The sequence below is a fragment of the Natrix helvetica genome (assembly GCF_964273705.1).
Source record: "Natrix helvetica genome assembly, chromosome: 5".
NCBI lineage: Eukaryota > Metazoa > Chordata > Lepidosauria > Squamata > Natricidae > Natrix > Natrix helvetica.
Genome location: NC_138551.1, coordinates 66,556,262 through 66,574,007, shown reverse-complemented (window position 1 = coordinate 66,574,007; position 17,746 = coordinate 66,556,262). Strand labels below are relative to the sequence as shown.

The 17,746-nt window shown below is 41.1% G+C and overlaps 1 protein-coding gene across 12 annotated transcripts in view; it reads left to right on the top strand.

Annotated features, from left to right (window-relative positions):
- CTBP2 (C-terminal binding protein 2) overlaps window positions 1-17,746 on the top strand; it is a 277,898-nt gene that overhangs the window by 221,131 nt on the left and 39,021 nt on the right. The window contains exon 2 of one of the 12 annotated variants that reach the window (XM_081954490.1): window positions 12,575-12,672. The exons of 10 other annotated variants lie outside the window; for them this stretch is intronic. The gene's annotated coding sequence lies outside the window, so the exon portion shown is untranslated. Of the gene's footprint in view, window positions 1-12,574; window positions 12,673-12,975; window positions 12,996-17,746 lie in introns of those variants that run through there. One more of the 12 variants, XM_081954482.1, reaches the window with a different exon arrangement.

Genomic DNA, 17,746 nt, shown 5'->3' with positions numbered 1-17,746 from the left:
TTCATTTTTGTCTTATTAATAATGAAATGCTACAGTCTGTATGATTTGTTATTTTTCCAGTGGATGAATGTCATTCCATTTTTCTTTTTACGAAAGTAAAAAGGAATACTCCATATAATTTTCCCCTGCTATATTTAAGATGTTCATTCTCAGATCACATACTGCGTTTCATTTTGTGTTACAGACTTAGAGTGCCGGGATTTTAGTTTGAGTATGTTAATTGCAAGTAACCTGAGGGTACATGAATAGTTCTTAGGTTGATAGGTGATGGATTTTATTAGAGCAATAAAATATAGAAAACCATTAAGGGAAAATGGCTTACTATATAAGCATAGTTCCGTGCAATTTCTATCTTCATGACCTTAGGCACATCTGAAATAGTTTTAACTGCTTCAGTATACATTGATAAATTCATGGCATGCTTCCACCTGTATCAATACTGACCTTCATTTTCTAAAAGAGTAAAATAGAACAAAGTTTTAAAAAAAGATTTCTACCCATTTTATTGTGGGAATCCCCCCTTCCTAGAAGAATGAAATATTTTGGGAAATATTAATAAGGCAGAATATATTTCCCTAAAGGAGAAATGGGGAAACATGCTCTTAAAGACTGAAAGCAGCCCCCAAGACTTTCTCAATAGCCCACAGCAGATGCCAGCACTTAAGATATAAAGAGCTTAGTGAAAGAGGAAGACAAGTATCTAGATAGCTCTATTCATAAGCAAAGCAAATACTGCAGGCAGAAATCCATTCAAGACAGGATATTTTAAAATTCCTTGGCAGAATTGTAGTATTAGAAAGCAGCCTTTCACTGAAATCCAACACAGGATGAAAGCCATTAGCCTCAATAGAAATTGCCCAACACCTTTCAGAACATTGCACCATCCCCAGAATAGTTCAAAGTCACAGAAACCTATAAAGATCCATCCACTCATTCAACCATTTGGTTAGCTGCCCAGAATCACATGTGCTTGGTGGTTCTGCTTCATCAATAAAGAGAACCACCTTTCTTTCCAATCAGCCCCCAGCCTCCATTTTGTTTCCAGTGCTTGGGACAGTTAAAGGGACAGTGAGGAAGGGAACCAGGCAGGCTGCCTTTACCATTGGGGCGAGGTGGGCGGTGTTGGGCCGCAAGGCGGGCCTCTTACCTTTCCAGCTCCATCCTGTTCCTTGCCATTGTGTTCAGGGAAGCCCCTGGTAAAACAAAAAACAAAAAAAAAACCTTCCTGCGATTTCAAGATGTTTGATTGAACTCGCGAGAAGGGGTTTTTTTTTTTACCCACCGCTTCCCTGAGCACAATAATAATAATAATAATAAATATTTATTTCTTAGCCGCACCCTCTCCCGAAGGACTCGGGGCGGCGTACAATAAAACCTAGGAAATAAATATATAAACAAACATACATATAACAAAAACGTATACCAAGACATATACATATACAAGGAGGTGGTGAGCTGATGAATAAAAAACAATTAAAAACACAATGTTTAAAAACCCCTAAATAATTTAATTCAATTAAAATACCCCAAATAAAAAACCCGTCAGGAGCGATATAGTTGGATCAAAGTTGAGCCAGGCCAGCTACTTGAAATAGGTGGGTCTTGAGCTTTACACGAAAGGAGCGGAGGTCAGAGGTATTCCTAATATCCGGGGGGAGGTCATTCCACAGGGCTGGGCCCGCCACAGAGAAGGCTCTACTCCTAGGCGCCGCCCCCCGGCACTGCCTGGTGGACGGCACCTGGAGGAGACCCTCTCTGTGCGAGCGGATTGGTCGCAGGGATGTATGGGGCAGAATACGATCCCGCAAGTAACTAGGTCCTGAGCCATGGAGCGCTTTGAAGATCGTTATCAAAACCTTGAAACGCACCCGATAGACCACAGGAAGCCAGTGCAGCTCGCGCAGGAACGGTGTCACATGGGAGTACCTAGTACTCCCCATAATTACCCGCGCGGCTGCGTTCTGGACCAACTGTAGCCTCCGGGTGCATTTCAAGGGAAGCCCCATGTAGAGAGCGTTACAGTAGTCCAAGCGAGACGTCACCAGCGCATGAGTGACCGTGCGTAAGGCGTCCCGGTCCAGTAGGGGGCGCAATTGGCGCACCAGGCGAACCTGGTGGAACGCCCCCCTTGCCACGGCTGTCACATGGTCATCCATGGACAGCCGGGCATCCAGGAAGACGCCCAAATTGCGCGCCCGCTACACGGGGGCGAGTTGGATGCCCCCGATGGCCAATGATGGAATTAATTGGCTGAACCGGGGAGCTGGTACCCACAGCCACTCCGTCTTGGAGGGGTTGAGTTTGAGTCGGTTGCCATCCATCCAGACCCGTACGGCTTCCACACACCGGGACATCACTTCGACGGCCTCGTTGGGGTGGTTCGGGGTGGAAAAGTGCAGCTGAGTATCATCAGCATACAGATGATATCCCACCCTGAAACCACGGATGATCTCACCCAGCGGCTTCATATATGTGTTGAACAGGAGTGGCGAGAGGACCGACCCCTGTGGCACCCCACAAGTAAGGGGGCGTAGGGTCGACCTCTCCTCCCCTGCCAACACACACTGCGTCCGGCCAGAAAGGTAGGAGCCGAACCACCGCAAAACGGTGCCCCGGACCCCCAACCCCTCCAGCCGGCGCAGCAGGATACCATGGTCGATGGTATCAAAAGCCGCCGAGAGGTCTAATAGGACCAGGATAGAGGAGCAACCTCTATCTCTGGCCCTCCAGAGATCATCCACCAACGCGACCAAGGCCGTCTCCGTGCTGTGACTGGGGCGGAAGCCGGACTGGCGCGGGTCTAGATAATCATTTTCCTCCAGATGTCGTGGAAACTGGTAAGCCACCACACTCTCTACAACCTTCGCCAAAAAGGGAAGGTTGGAGACAGGACGATAATTGGCCAGCTCCAAAGGGTCCAGGGAAGGCTTCTTGAGCAAGGGTCTCACCACCGCCTCTTTCAAGGCGGCCGGGAGAGACCCCTCGCTCAACGAAGCGTTCACTAGGCCCAGGAGCCAGTCTCGTGTAACCTCCCAGGATGCCAGTACAAGCCAGGAGGGGCACGGGTCCAATAAACATGTGGTGGGTCGCAGTTGTCCACGCATTCTGTCCAAATCCTCGATGGCAACCAAGTCAAACTCCTCCCAGGTCGATTCCTCAAGACTCGCCACGGACGTCTCCATTGAACCACTGACAGGGACCCAATCCTTCCGAATTTGAGCGATTTTATCCTGCAGATATTTCCCAAATTCCTCTGCTCTGCCCTGTAAAGGGGCCTCCCGCGGCCTCTGAAACAAGAGGGAGCAGGACACCCGAAACAGGGTGGCAGGGCGGTTCTCTGTGGATGCAATGAGAGTGGCACAATATTGGCGTTTGGCCACTCTCAATGCCACAAGGTACGTCCTTAAATGGGCTCGTGCCTGTGTTCGATCAAATTCAGAACGGGAGGATCTCCAACGACTCTCTAGGCGTCTCTTGCGGCATTTCATCACCCTTAGCTCCTCGGTAAACCAAGGGGCCAGGGTGGATCGTTGCTGCCGGAGAGGCCGCAAAGGCGCCACCCGGTTCAAGGCCCCGGTAGTCGCATTATTCCACGCGACCACCAGGTCCTCTACCCGGGGGCGGGTCAGGGTTACAGGTGGTGGCCCAAGCTCCGTCTGGAACCTATCCGGTTCCATCAGGCGCCTGGGGCGAAACCATCTAATGCTTTCCGGTTCCGCCTCCCCGCAGCGGGAGGTAGCACCAGGGAAGTCAAGACGAAGGAGTGAGTGATCTGACCATGACAAGGGAGTGATGGTTAAATCCCCTCCTCCCAGATCACTCAACCACTGGCCAGAGACAAAAACAAGGTCCAGGGTGTGACCTCCCTCGTGTGTCGGGCCCTGAATCAATTGGGTCAGGTCCAAGGCTGTCATGGAAGCCATGAACTCCCGAACCCCCTCTGATGCTTCTCCCATCGATGGTAGGTTAAAATCCCCCATCAATGGCGAGGAATGCAACGGAGCTGGAAAGGTAAAAGGCACGCCTCGCTTCTCACCTGCTCCAGAAAATAATAAGCCCTTCCCTATAATAAGCACAGGGCCATTTTTCATGGGGCAAAAGAAAATAAGACCCTGTCGTATTTTTGAGGAAACACGGTAGTTTGCGAGTCACTTCTTAGAGCCCACGTACAGAAAGTTAATCTGTTTTCAGATAAGCTTTCAAAAAAGTCTTTTGAAAAAGCTGTGAAAGACATGCTTGCATGTTTATCTCTACAGGTAGTCCTTGTTTAGCAACTGCCCCATATAGTGACCATTCTCAATTAAAGCGATGATGAAAAAGTAACTTTGTGACCAGTTCTCACATTTACCGTCTTCGAAGGTCTGTAAAGCAAGGAAAGCTGAAATAAGATCAAAAGCACAATCATGGTTTCAATGACCAACCGCTTTGCTTGAAGACCAAGTGGCTGGTCCCAGTTGTGGTTTTTAAATAAGAATTACCTTACACTCTCTTCGGAAAAAGGAAGGATATGGATATTATGATAATTTGAACAGTATATTTATGCCAATATATTTATACTTGCATACTGAGTAGACTCTGTTGTGGAACCTAACTAGAATGCTGGATGGATTTCATACAGCAAAAAATAAGGCTTCAATAAGGGAGAGGGTGGGGATGGAAAAGTAAAGCTGGAAGAGTATGCACATTTTAAAAGAAAAATGAAAGAGATAATCAAGAGTAATTTTGTGCAGGTCGTATGTTTTCTGCCCATGGATGAACTATGAATGTATATACTACCAGTGAGAAAATGATACAATGGTAGAGATAAATATTTTGCTAGATTAGAAAACGTCATGTCAGTCAGTAGATATTAGTGATGGAAACTAGGTATGCAGTGCTTGGTGTTTGTCAGATATTCTGGCCTATAAATCTTATCATCCCAGTCAGCAAGCCCAATGGTAAAAGGTTTTAGGATTTCTAGCTTTCAAAAAAAAGTTGATTTCCTATATATATTTTTAATTGATGGCAAGAAGATGAACAATTAGGAAGGGATACAGTATTTTGTTACATTCAAACGTTTTGAGCTTGGGAAGAATAGGAGGTTTTTCACCCATAATTTGTGGTTCTAGGCAACATGAAAAGGAGTCCCTCATGTATCTTACATTAAAAGAGATAGCTGACTTCTTCCTTTGTATTCTGTACTTCAAATGTGCACACACACATCCATGTACACTGAAGTTATTTTAATGAACTATATTACAGCTGGTTGCATTAAGAATTCACTGCATATTTTATGTTCTCCCAGTCATAAGCTTTCCAGTGAATGTCATTCCACAAGGTAATATTTCTCACTTTCTCACAAAATGTCTATTGTGTAAAATCTGGAGCCTTGGGAAGAAGGTGGGGCTAAAAGTAGATTAACATTTTCCTCTTTGTTTCTCTGCTAATCTAATTAAAAGAATGTCAAAACAATAATAAATATTATTATGAATAATAAAAGGAATTTAAAATCTTATGTCGGTTCAAAATGAGATAATAGAACAAGACCAAACCAGTTTGTATATAGGTATCCCTCGACTTTTAACCACAATTGAGTCCAAAACAAGATACTTGCTAAGTGAGTTTTGTCCCATTTTACGACCTTTCTCGCCACATTTGTTAGATTAATAACATGGTTGTTAAGTGAATCTGCCTTCCCCACCAACTTTTCTTTTCGAAAGGTCACAAAAGATGATCACGTGATCCCAGGACACTAACAGTTGCCAAGCATCTAAATTTTGATCATATGACCATGGGGATGCTGCAACGGTTGTGAGTCTGAAAAATGGTCATAAGTCACTTTTTTCAGTGCCATTGTAACTTTGAACAGATACTAAATGTGCTGTTGTAAGTCAAGGACTACCTGTATAAAGTTCTCTGTTGTACTTTTAACAAGACAGTTGTAATTTACGTTGATTAAACATTGAGGCACCCAATATATGCAATTTTTATATTTGTTGAATTCATGACATTTTAAGATGAGGTTAATAGAACAAATGTGTTGGTGTATATCAGAATCTCTGTATAAAACATTCTAAAGTAATAGAAGAGTAATTCACATAACTAAATGTGACCCTCCATTTGTTTGGTAAGATAAGATATTTAAACTTGTTATTCCAGAGGCTGCATTAATATAATAACTAACATCAATTTAATCAACTTTGTTCTGCTTCCTATAAAATCATGGTTTAGGGGCCATGATTAATTTCTCCATAGCTTTTAACTACTCTGGAATGTAAGAAGCAGTAATAGAATCTGAACCAAATAAATAAAATAAAAAAATTAAGTTGAATAAGTTTGGATTAATATAAAATAGCTTAGCTGTTGAAAAGACAATGGAGAAATTCTAAAAATTAAAAAAGGAATAAGTGCCAGTATTATGATTGCTTGGTGTTTTATAAAAACCCAAGCAGCATGTTTATTCTTTGTAAATAAGAAAATGATCCTATAGGATCTTGCATGAATATTATGCACATATGGCTGAGGTTTTAAAAATCGTATTTGTAACATTGGAATACATACATGGGTCATTACAGTGCATTTCATGGCAAGATTGAAAGCAGCCTGCTAATAGAAACAGTTTCTTCTGTCATGGATTGTCCATTAGTGTGCTATATAATTGTCAACAGACTATTTGGAGTTTCCTAAGAATTGATGAACATAAAATACTGGGTAACATTTGTTCTTTCGCTCTTGAAAGAGGGCTCTGGGGATCTCTAGGAACAGCAGTTGGACAAATGCGACACTGTACTTAAATTTCCCTACCATATGATTTGTTTTGTTCCGAAATTATAGCTTCTGAAGCAAGTGTTACTCCAACATTTATCTCTATAAAGTAATAAGGATGCAATAAAATGCATATACAGACAAACTTTCCTGAAATAGCACACATTTATTTATATATTCATTCATCTAGATAGAATAGTAATATATCATTTTGGGGGCTAGGTTTTCAGCGAAGGAAATTGTGGAGCATTAAGCAGCCCAGTCTATTATTCCTTTTTTTTTTAGGAAATAAATAAATTATACATCTTATCTTTAATGCTGCTATTGAAATAGATATTAATTGGAGAGAATTTCATAATGGTAGAACTGCCGTTAAGTCTGTTATAACTAACCAATGAACTGTTTATACTATTTGAGTCAAAATATTTAGCTGTAATGTTTACCTTTCTGTATTTGCATCTCTTTAATCCTAGTGTAAATACTATATTGGATATAATTGGGATCCCTGTGTCAGTAGGGTTATTTTTGGACTATTTAAATCTTTATTTGTCTTAAACAAACAATCCTCAATGTGTCTCTAAGAGCTGCTTAGAAATGCTTCTTTCGATATGTGTTGGCTATCCTTGTTTCCCTCTTTCCATCTGGAAATTAATCCTAAACCATGAAACAATACCTTTTTATTCCACACAACTTTAATTTTCTTTAGAAAAACATACAACATTTAATTTTCTTTAGATGGTGTGTAATCTCTGTCAAGAATAACCCTGTTGGATTACAGAGTTATGGCTGCTTTGAAGATTAAAATGTGTGGAATAGGGTACATGACAGAAACGGATTAATTTTGGTTACTTTCTTTTAATTTTCTTGTACTTAGCAATTTCTCCTGAAGTTTAAGGAACCGTCCACAATCCACAATCAGACACTTCTTTGCAATCATAATCTACCCAGTTTGGTTGAACTTTGCCAATTTGATTATTTCACCATTATATCCTAATAGAATGACAAAAAGCATTTGCTCAATCTTTAATGTTATATTTATGGTTGAAACGTAACTATTTTTTCCGCGCTATCAGGAAAATTAAACAGTATGTTTTGATATTGCCATCGTCTTTTTAAAAGTCTGAACCCAGTATTCAGACATATCCTTAATTTATTAGCTACATATTGCAGCTAATCATTTTAAAATGGCTATATCTAATCCCACATAATCTGGAGTGAATGTGTTTGAATCATTTGCCAGTCATATTGACTTCATGTTATGAGCAACAGTATGCATTTCTTTGTATTACCCTTTGGGGAGTAACCAATTAATAGTAACAATGCCCAGCCATTAAAAAAAGAAAGAAAGAAAATGAGTTGAGAAGGGGGGTGGGGAATTCAGTACAGTGTTCAATAAATTTCTAGCAAAGGGTACTAGGTTTTGGAGGATTCTGAAAAGGTATACTTCTGGAGTTGCTTCTCTCGAGCTTTTTAGTCCTGTCTTTCCACCATTCCAGGATCATTCTCTTTCGTCTTTTCAAGTTACAGCTATATATTGCAAAGTGCTACAATAGAAGATGCTAGGCTGCTTTATAAAAGACTGGAAACCCTTTATGAACTTTTTGCTCGAAATGGAAAAAAAAATGAACTGATAATTTTGGAATTTATTGATTAAAAAGTTTGCTTATAGAAAGGTGGATAATACATAATTTGGGAACGTGGAGATACCTGTAGTAATTACTATATAATTGCTGAAAAGAAGATTGGAAGTAGCTTAGATACTTTTTGCTTGTTTACATCTTGCCAAATTGTCAGCAAGATATTAGAAAATCTAAATGGATTCCCCCATATTACCAACAAGCCTCATAGCAAATTTATTGTATGTTGTTTGCACATGGCTTAATGCTACATCTAGGAAGAAAATGATCTATACCTGTGATGGCAAACCTATGGCACGTATGCTGAAAGTGGCACGCAGAGCCATCTCTTTGGGCACGTGAGCCGTCACCCGTTGCTCTTCCAGCATTCGGTGCGCTGGCCAGCTGGACTTCACGTGCGTGGGAGCACCAGAAACCAGAAGAGCAGCTGCCCGGTACACATGTGCATGTCAGGAAGTTGATCTTCCAGTTTCTAGAGTGTATGTGCACCGGCCAGCTGGTCTTTGTGCATGTATGCACGCCGGAAACCAGAAGATCATCTTCCTGGCATGTGCATGCACACCAGGTGGCTGCTCTTCCGATTTCCAGCATGTGGAAACACTTCTGTGTCGGCACTCAGTGCCGAAAAGGTTTGCCAACACCGATCTAATACCATACCTGAATTCTTTTGCAGAATCTGAGTTCTTTCCTGAAGCAATTATGATCTAGGCTCTGTTTTTCATCTCTTCCTTTTTAGCATTCGGATACTTTATTTTAGAATGTTGATGTTAGGCAGCATCAAAAAGTGAACAGTGGCATTTTTCCCTTCCCTGCAATTATTAAAACAATATAATGGAAGAAGGTATAAAGTTGAACTTTATAAGTGTAGTACATTAGAGAAATATGCCGTCTCTCTTCTCTTCTTTCCTATTCAACAAAATTATGTTAATATCTATTACATTACTGTCATTACAACTTGCTGCTCTTAGTTCTCTTCTCTGTTCTTATAAAAATAATATTGGATATTTAGCAAAATTAACAAAGTTAAGGACTTTAGTATTGATATATCAAGATTATGAGATAATGTCCCATTGAAATGTTATTTTAGAGGTAGAATTTCTGGGAATGCTATAATCAATTCTTGGAAGGGCATTTTCCTGGCCTCATGTGATCAACTTTTGTGGCCTTCTGACAAGCAAAATCAGTGGGGAAGCCAGATTCACTTAACAACTTTGTTACTAACTTAACAATTGTAGCGATTCACTTAACAACTGTAGAAAGAAGGTTGTTAAATTGCAGGGGGAACTCATTTGTTTTGTTTAGTAATAAATTTTTTGGTTTTAACTATAGTCATAAATCAAGGACTATCGTATGAACTGATATCATTATTTTATAATGGCTACAATTTGTACACAACAATTCTAGCTGATTAGTTTAAAATAATTTTGTAAGAATTTATTTATGAGGATCAATGTGGGCTTTTACTTAAAAGAAAGCTAAAAAATATTTGGGAATATTTGGAGCAACATAATGAAAAAGAAAAGCCACACTGATTTTTTAGATGCAGAAAAGGCCTTTGACAATATGAACTGAGCTTTCTTGATCAAGGTTTTGGAAGATAACAATTTTGGAGATAACTTTATCAAATGGATAAGATTCATTTAGAAAGCATACATAATTGTCACCAGTAACACAAGCTCAGAGAACATCAAGGACTCCATAGGTCAGTCCTGAGTTACGCATATTCTTTTCCCTTGATACTTTTATTCAAATTTGAAACGGAAGTGTAAGTAGAAAAACAGTATGGTTAAGTGGGCTAAATTTTGTTAAAATCTATAGATGGAACAATGAGAAAATGAGTGGCTGAAAGAGCTTTGAGATTTACATTGTTATAATCTTAAAAGAGAATTTTTATAAAATGATGTATTGTTGGTATATGTCACCAGAGAAACTGTTCACAAAGTACAAAGGCACTTCAAATTTATATTAGAAATTAAAACAACAAAAAGGGAAATTTTATCATGTTTGGTGGTTGTGTAGAAAAAAAAAAGTTTTAAATTTAAATACACAGAATGATTCAAAGGATTTAAGATTCATACAAAATTGAGACCAGCAATATTTCTTTTGGGATTAATGGATAAATAGTTGGAATAAACCATGGAACTGGTTTTTGAATATGATAACTGCAGTGAGATTATTGTATGCAGAAAGAAACATTGTTATGTAAAACATTTAAAAACAAATAATAATTCCAGTATTAAAGACCAAAGTCTGTGAAAGCAGAATGAAAAGATTTTCATATAGTTCTGTGACCAACAGTTCTAACTAATCTTTCTAAGAGGAGCATTATAAAATTCTGAGACCATTATCAAAATAATCCTAGAGGCATCATCTATTTTGATCATTGTCTAAAATACTTAACTTCTGATGACAATGCAAATCTAATGTTTTCCAGAATTATAAATCTTGCAATGCAACCCTTCTGATATTTGAATATCATCCCCCAAATTGGTATCTAGACTTGAATATCCATTTATTGAACCTCTTTCATGTCTACATAGCTTTGTCATACTTTTAAAAAGTACAAGTGTACTATCAAACCATTGTTCGGTATAACTCAGCATTTATTCACGCTGTCTATTTAAGTAGTATCTGTACCAACGTATATATCCGCAGCACTTCCACCAGATTTCTTTTCCATGTTTTTCAGTAATTTGTGTTTCTAGTAAATATGGTGTTCCAGAAAAGGATAAAGAGCATTATATTATAAAATGCTTGTGTTCTCTGATATTGTCTGTTCTGCTGAGCAGCAGATCCTCTTCCTCAGGCAGGCGTACCTGTCCTTTATCTCCTTACTTAATCTCCTAAACAGGAAACCCCAAGTTTTCAACAAGGGGTCACTTCTGTATCAAGCATGTTCTCTGTTAAGGGATTGCTGAAGTTCCCTAAACTAAGTACCATCATCATATACCGGGATTACATTATTTGATGACAATCGGAATTAAAACCAATGTGATAATGTCTTAGTACAGTGCCATCAAGGATCTTGGAAATTTACAGTGGCCAAAAACCATTCCATGCTAATTCAGAATTAAGATAGACTTACCCGGATCCATAAAATAAATGAATCCAAGAATGTTTGAAATTGTCCAGCTCTCTGCTCAAACCTATTGCCTAAGACAGATATATTAACAATTGCCACCGCCATGATCCAAATTCTTGTTTGGGAGAGGTCTCTGTTTAGTACTTAGTGAAGATAGCATTGATTCAAACATTAAAATATCATAACATTTCTAGCTAAAATCTATTGTAACTATAAATGCTTAATTTTATTTGGATTGTGTCCAAATGTAAATATAATTATGCCACGTAATATGTCCCAAACACATTTGAGGCTTCTTAAATTATGCTGTACCTTATGTAGCATGACACTGCCCATCATCTATCTCAACGCTTTTCAATTAACTTTAATTGTTAAGATATAACATATAGGCAAAATATTAAGAACTATTTGATCACTCACCGTATGTGACCCTCATGAGGGGCAGGAGAAACTGCCTGCACTCTGATTTTTCCTGCTCTTCAGGTTTAATTTTTGAGTCACTAATATATGAAAATGACATTTAAATGCAAACTTTGCTCTTAATTGTTTATTTTTTAAACACTACAAAGAAGTATTAAATATTGCTATTTCGTCTTAAAATGATGTTATCAGCATATGGGTGTGGGTAATATCCCACTTTCTAGAAAATATTTACTTGTCAAGATAAGACAGCCCTCTGTGACTATTTTCAAAATCTATCACACAAACAGCAGTAGTTATCTAACAAAATGCATGTGTTGTGTGTTTGTTTGTCCCTCTCTTTGGACTTGTCATTTCAGCTAAAGTCCTAATGTAAGTGCAGTATATGTATCACTGAAACACGTTTCACTTTAAATATCAAATTGTGTTACTTGTGGCAGACATTAAATATATTTTTCAGGAGACACACATTCAATTCAAATGGGAGGTCAGATTTATTGGGGGTATAGCTCTTTCATGATTTATTCAAGCACCAGAAAAGAACTTTGATTAGTTAAAAGCTGTGGTAAAGTCTTGTGGGAGTATTTGCGAGAGTCTGGAGCTGTCAGAGATAACTATAACTCCTTCAGCAAATTTCAGCCTATTCTTCCTTAGTGGGACAAAACCCTTTTCTTTTCCCTCTTTTGTCCAGAAAGACATTTGTCTTGAAACTGTGTGGCTGTGGACATGGGGTGCTTGTTTGAAGATCCCCCTTCGTAGTCAAGAAGAGAATCAGCTGGCCAAATATTGGTGTAGTATTTTATACTCTTCTCTTCCCTTCTCGTTCTCATCCTCCTTTTATTTCCTATATAGCTTTTAATAAGACGATTGTGGAGGCAAAGTTTTCAAGGCAAGGGGCCATTTCCTGTTTTCTTTTCTCTGTTTGCTTTAAAAAATGTGCCTTACTTTTCGAGCTACAGTGACTTTCGTTGCTAATGAATAGTTCCTGAAAATGCTTGGCTTGCTCCTCAATTCACTTTTTATATACTGTCAGAGGAGATGTTTAAAACCATCTTTCTCTTTTTGTTATTTTTTAAAAAAAAGGAAAAGAAGAAGTGGCGTGACACAAGCAAGTGAGATTAATAAGAATTAGGCAAATGGCTTCTCTCCTTTTGTTTCAATGAGATAGCCGTCTTGCAGCTACACAAAGGCTGCCATTTACCAGAGAGGACTCCCTCATTCTCTTGGCAGGGGTGCCATTGGATTCGGATACAAGTGGGTGGCAAGCAGCAAAAGAGGACAAGCAAGCTTTGTGTGTGTTTTTTTAAAAAATAACAACGACAACCAAATCACTTTCTGTATTGAACTGCCACACAACCAGTTGTGCAGCTTGCGAGTTGGGGTGGACCGGTTCTCCCTGCAGATAGAAAGCACTTCCTCGCCATCCCTCTTCCTCTGCTTTCCCACTCTTTCCCTTAAAAGCTGTCACTGAAACATTGGCTCAACTCCATCAAGAGCTGAAAGCACCAGAAAATATTTATTGAACAATGCTTCTGACAACTGCCACGATAGTGCAAGGCTTTGGAGGAAGAAGAGACCACTTTTATTTTTAAAGCAGTTTTATATCACCTTGTTGATATTCCAGTCAGAAAATCTGGATTCAATTTATTTTCTATTGTACATATCTTTTTCTTTATTAATGATGGTTCTCATTGAATACAATTACACATTTCTATTCCTCTGGCTCTTTCTTTGCTTTGCTTTCTTTCTATGAAAAAGCTACACATATGCAGACAATGAGCTATCTATTTGGTTTTTACTTTGCACAATGCTGCTGCTCCTTTACTATTTTCAAGACAAAAATGTAATTTCGGACTATTGTTAGAGAACCAATCAATATTTTAGTCTTTGCTATATTCTAGGGAGTGATGCAAAGAAAACATAGGTTTTTCCACCAATAAGTTACTAGCTAGTCTTAAGAACGTAGATGCCGGACCACATTTTGTGTGGGTGTGTTTAAGGTTGCAACCAAAATCATTCACAGGGATGGACAATGTTAGTTAAGAGCTCCTAAGAGAAGAATCTCTACACTTCATCCTTGGACCAATTCATTCTTTTTTTTATGCTTGGTTTTTTTATAGTTGGTTTTTGATCTAGTATGTGTTGGTCTAAAAGCTCTTGAGGATGAGGCAGATGAATCATCTCAAATAATACATTTTGACCGAGATATATTTTTCATATAACTTTAGACAGCAAATCTGTCAGTGGTTTTTCTTGAACTAATGCAGCATGTTCTTTATTACTCTAGATCTAAAGTTTTATTTCTGACAAGCTGAAATCATTAGCATCATCCAATTGTTAATTAAATGTAAACATTCAAATAGTTGTGTTTAAATATTTTAATGTTTTTTTCAGTATAACAATTTGTAATTTTAAAAATGCATAGAGATTATTCTTAAATGATTTTAAACAGCAAACCTTGTTAAGCCAGCTATTTAACCAGACAATAAAAGCATTTCAAAAGCTAGGCATAGATTCTCCCAAATGCATGGTCAGTTATAAATGTTTCCACTTTAGTTATGAACCAAAGCCTGATTGCAAATTATAGAGGAATATGGGAACAGACTTACTTGCATTGGCCTTCTCAATTCATTTTCTTGGTGGGGAGTCTCTCTTCAGTTTTCCTCCGATTTCCTTTCCCATTTTCATTGTGATGGTAACACCACAAGGGTGTCAGCAGCAGGGCAGTTGTCAAAATCAAAAACAGTTTGGAATGTCTTTGTAAATCAGTTTGCTCCTACATTGTTAATCTTCTGGAAATTTTTAAAAACAAAACTCTTACAAAAAATTTATAGTGATAGGAGCGATTGTTTATGAATAGGTTATTGTGATTGTAATGAAAAGAAGGATGGGGGTGTCATGATAACATATTCCAATACCGCAGGGGTTTCTACAAAGAAGAGGGAGCCAAGCTATTTTCCGGCAGACTCGAGGGAGCTCCTGGGTTATTCTCACAGCCTGATTGGTCCAGAAGACTGAGGGAATCTCTTTTAACCTCCTACTTTCCCTGTAGTTCCCAGTTCCTCTCAGTCTTTGGTCCAAGCACTGTATGAGTTCCCAGAGTGAGCAAAAATTTATATTAATTAGATATATATTGGCTATTCTAAATTCCAAATTGTCTGAGCTGCCACTTGCAGGGACAGGATCCTCCGTCTCGCAGCAAGCCGGGGGGAGAGCAAAATTGGCTCAGCTCTCCTTCTGTGCTCTTCGGGAGCTCTGACCGATTCCTGGAACTGCGGGGGTTTCAGGCTCTCCTTTCGCAGCTCCGCGGGAAGGGCTGCTGGCCAGAGGCTACGATCAGGCTGCGGGCTATTAATTTCAGCTTTGCAAGGCGCGCCTGGTCGCAACGAGCCGCGGCAAGCCTTTTCAAGCCGCGGCTGAAGGAAAAAAGCCATTTGCAGCGCGCAGAGTTCTCCGGTGGCCATTTTGGCTGTGCGCACTGGAGGTGGCCATTTTGAAGGCACGCACGTGGAAGAGGCCATTTGTAAGCCATGAAAATTACCACTTACATCGCGGCCAATGTCGAGCCAGCAAGTTTAGCCCCAGCAGCCCAATCCTTCTTCCCAGAAGGCCCTTGCACCGGCTGGTGATTTTGGGCAGTAGCACCCACAGGACACGTGAGTGGCTCCAATGGTGGAGAGTAGCCAGACCACTTTGATGGCCAAGGGGGGTGCCCAGAACGTGCCCTCCGAGGGAAGGGCCCAGAACCAGGCAGCAGTGTTCAAACCTACAGCGGCCCAGCAGTCCTCCAAAGCTACCCAGAGGGATGAGACCAGGCGCCAAAAGGCTCTGGAAAAAGTAATTGCTAGGGCAGAACAACAAGCCAACAAGCCCTCTTCTCCTTCCAGATCTAGGTCTCCATTAAGGCCGGTATCTGCTCATTCAGCTTCTCCCCCAGGGGATTCAGTCCTTCTTCCCCTTCTATCTCTCCTGTTGGGGCACACAGGCAATCAGGCCTGGAAATTTCCCCCTCCCTTCCTGTCTCACCCCATGGCTCGAGGGAGGTGGTTGAGGATCCATTGGAGGGTTCATCAGGGGGATTCCTTCCTCCCTACACCCTAGCTCCACAGGGCCCTGATCCGGGACACTCTGAGGATGAGTGTGAGGATCTGGAATTGCCCCCTGAGAGCATTAAGAAGCTTATTTCCTCTGCCATTTCAAAAGGAGTTACCTCTGCAGTTTCCTTGAGGGATCAGCAATCCTATAGGGAGTCTAGACCCCAGGGGCCTCCTCAGGCCAGAAGCTCCTCTGATCTTAGACTCCAGTCTGCAAGGCCTCCTTCTCCCTCAGTAGTTAGTGAGGGTTCAGTGCTAGGGGAGGATCCGCACCAAGACATGGGGTTCTTGGAGGATGAGGACACCATTCTCCTGGATCCTCTGGCCTTCCCAATCTTTTTGCTCCCCCCATGTTTAAACCTTTATTGCACAAGGCAAAGAAGACCACTAAGGTTGGTACAGGGGATCCTGCCATTCCCTCTCCCAGAGACCCTAACTTGGTCATGTTCTCTAATACAGCGGCCAATAAGGAGGAGTTTCCTGCTCCTCCCCTTTTTCTAAAGGTGGTAAATAATCAGTGGGCTCGCCCCTCTACCTTTCCCAATCCCGGGAGCAACAACCGCCGCTTCTACAATATGGAGAAGGCCTTTTCCCAGGCTCTCCAGTTGCCTAACATCGACCCCCCTATAGCCTCCCTCGCTAATGCTTCCTCAGTAGTGACAGGGGATGTGGCTGATAAATTGAACTGGAGGACAAGCGGGCGGAACTTACACTTTATAAAAACTTCAACGCCTCCGCATGGGCAATAAAGTCTGCTGCAGCTGCCTCCTATTTCAATCGGTCAGCCGTCATGTGGCTTCGTCAATTGCAGGATCGCATTCCAATCCAGGATGAGAGACTTAACCAGGATATTACAAAGATCATTGCTGCCACGCAGTTCTCTGTGGATGCCACCCTAGACACTATAAAGTACTCATCCCGAGCCTTGGCCACCTTGGTGACTTCTAGGCAGCTGATATGGTTGCGCAATTGGCAGATTGACAATAAGTCCAAGTGGGGCTTGGTGGCTGCGCCCTGCTCTGAACCCAATCTTTTGGTCAATATTTGGATCCCCTTCTCATAGAGAATAGGGACAAAAAGAAGGTCTTGCCAACCAACACCAAGAAGATGGACAATCGTCCGTCCTCGTACCGCAGGCAGTCCTTCAGGGCCCCTGAACCAGAGAATCAATAATAGAGATATGCCCCTTATGCATCAGATAGGTTTTTCCAGAGGCCCTACTACGAGGACAGATGCAGGTTCCAGGACCAGTCCAGGCGGCCCTTTCGAGGGGGCCGGGGGGGCAGCTGCCCCTTCCGCAAAGGGAAATGACTCCAATCCAAGCATTCCCATAGGAGGCTGCCTGGAACTGTTTGCGGATCTGTGGGATCACGTGACTTCAGATGCCTGGGTTCGGTCCACTATCCGGAATGGACTCTGCCTGGAGTTCCTTTCCATGCCCCCGACCTTCTTCAGAACCTTTCCACCACCCTAGGATCTGGAACGTCATTGTCAGATGTCCCTAGCCATCCAACATCTGCTGGATATCCAGGTAGTGGAACCGGTCCCAGTAGGAGAACACAGGCGGGGTTACTATTCCAACCTTTTTCTTGTTCCGAAGAGCTCGGGGGGCTGGAGAGCAATACTGGACCTCAAACGTCCAGTATCGCTCCAGATACTGGACCTCAAACCGCTTTCTGGTGTACAGGCGCTTCAAGATGTCCTCCCTCAGGTCAATTCTGCAGGGCATCAGGTGGGGGGACTTATTAGCATCAGTGGACCTGACAGAA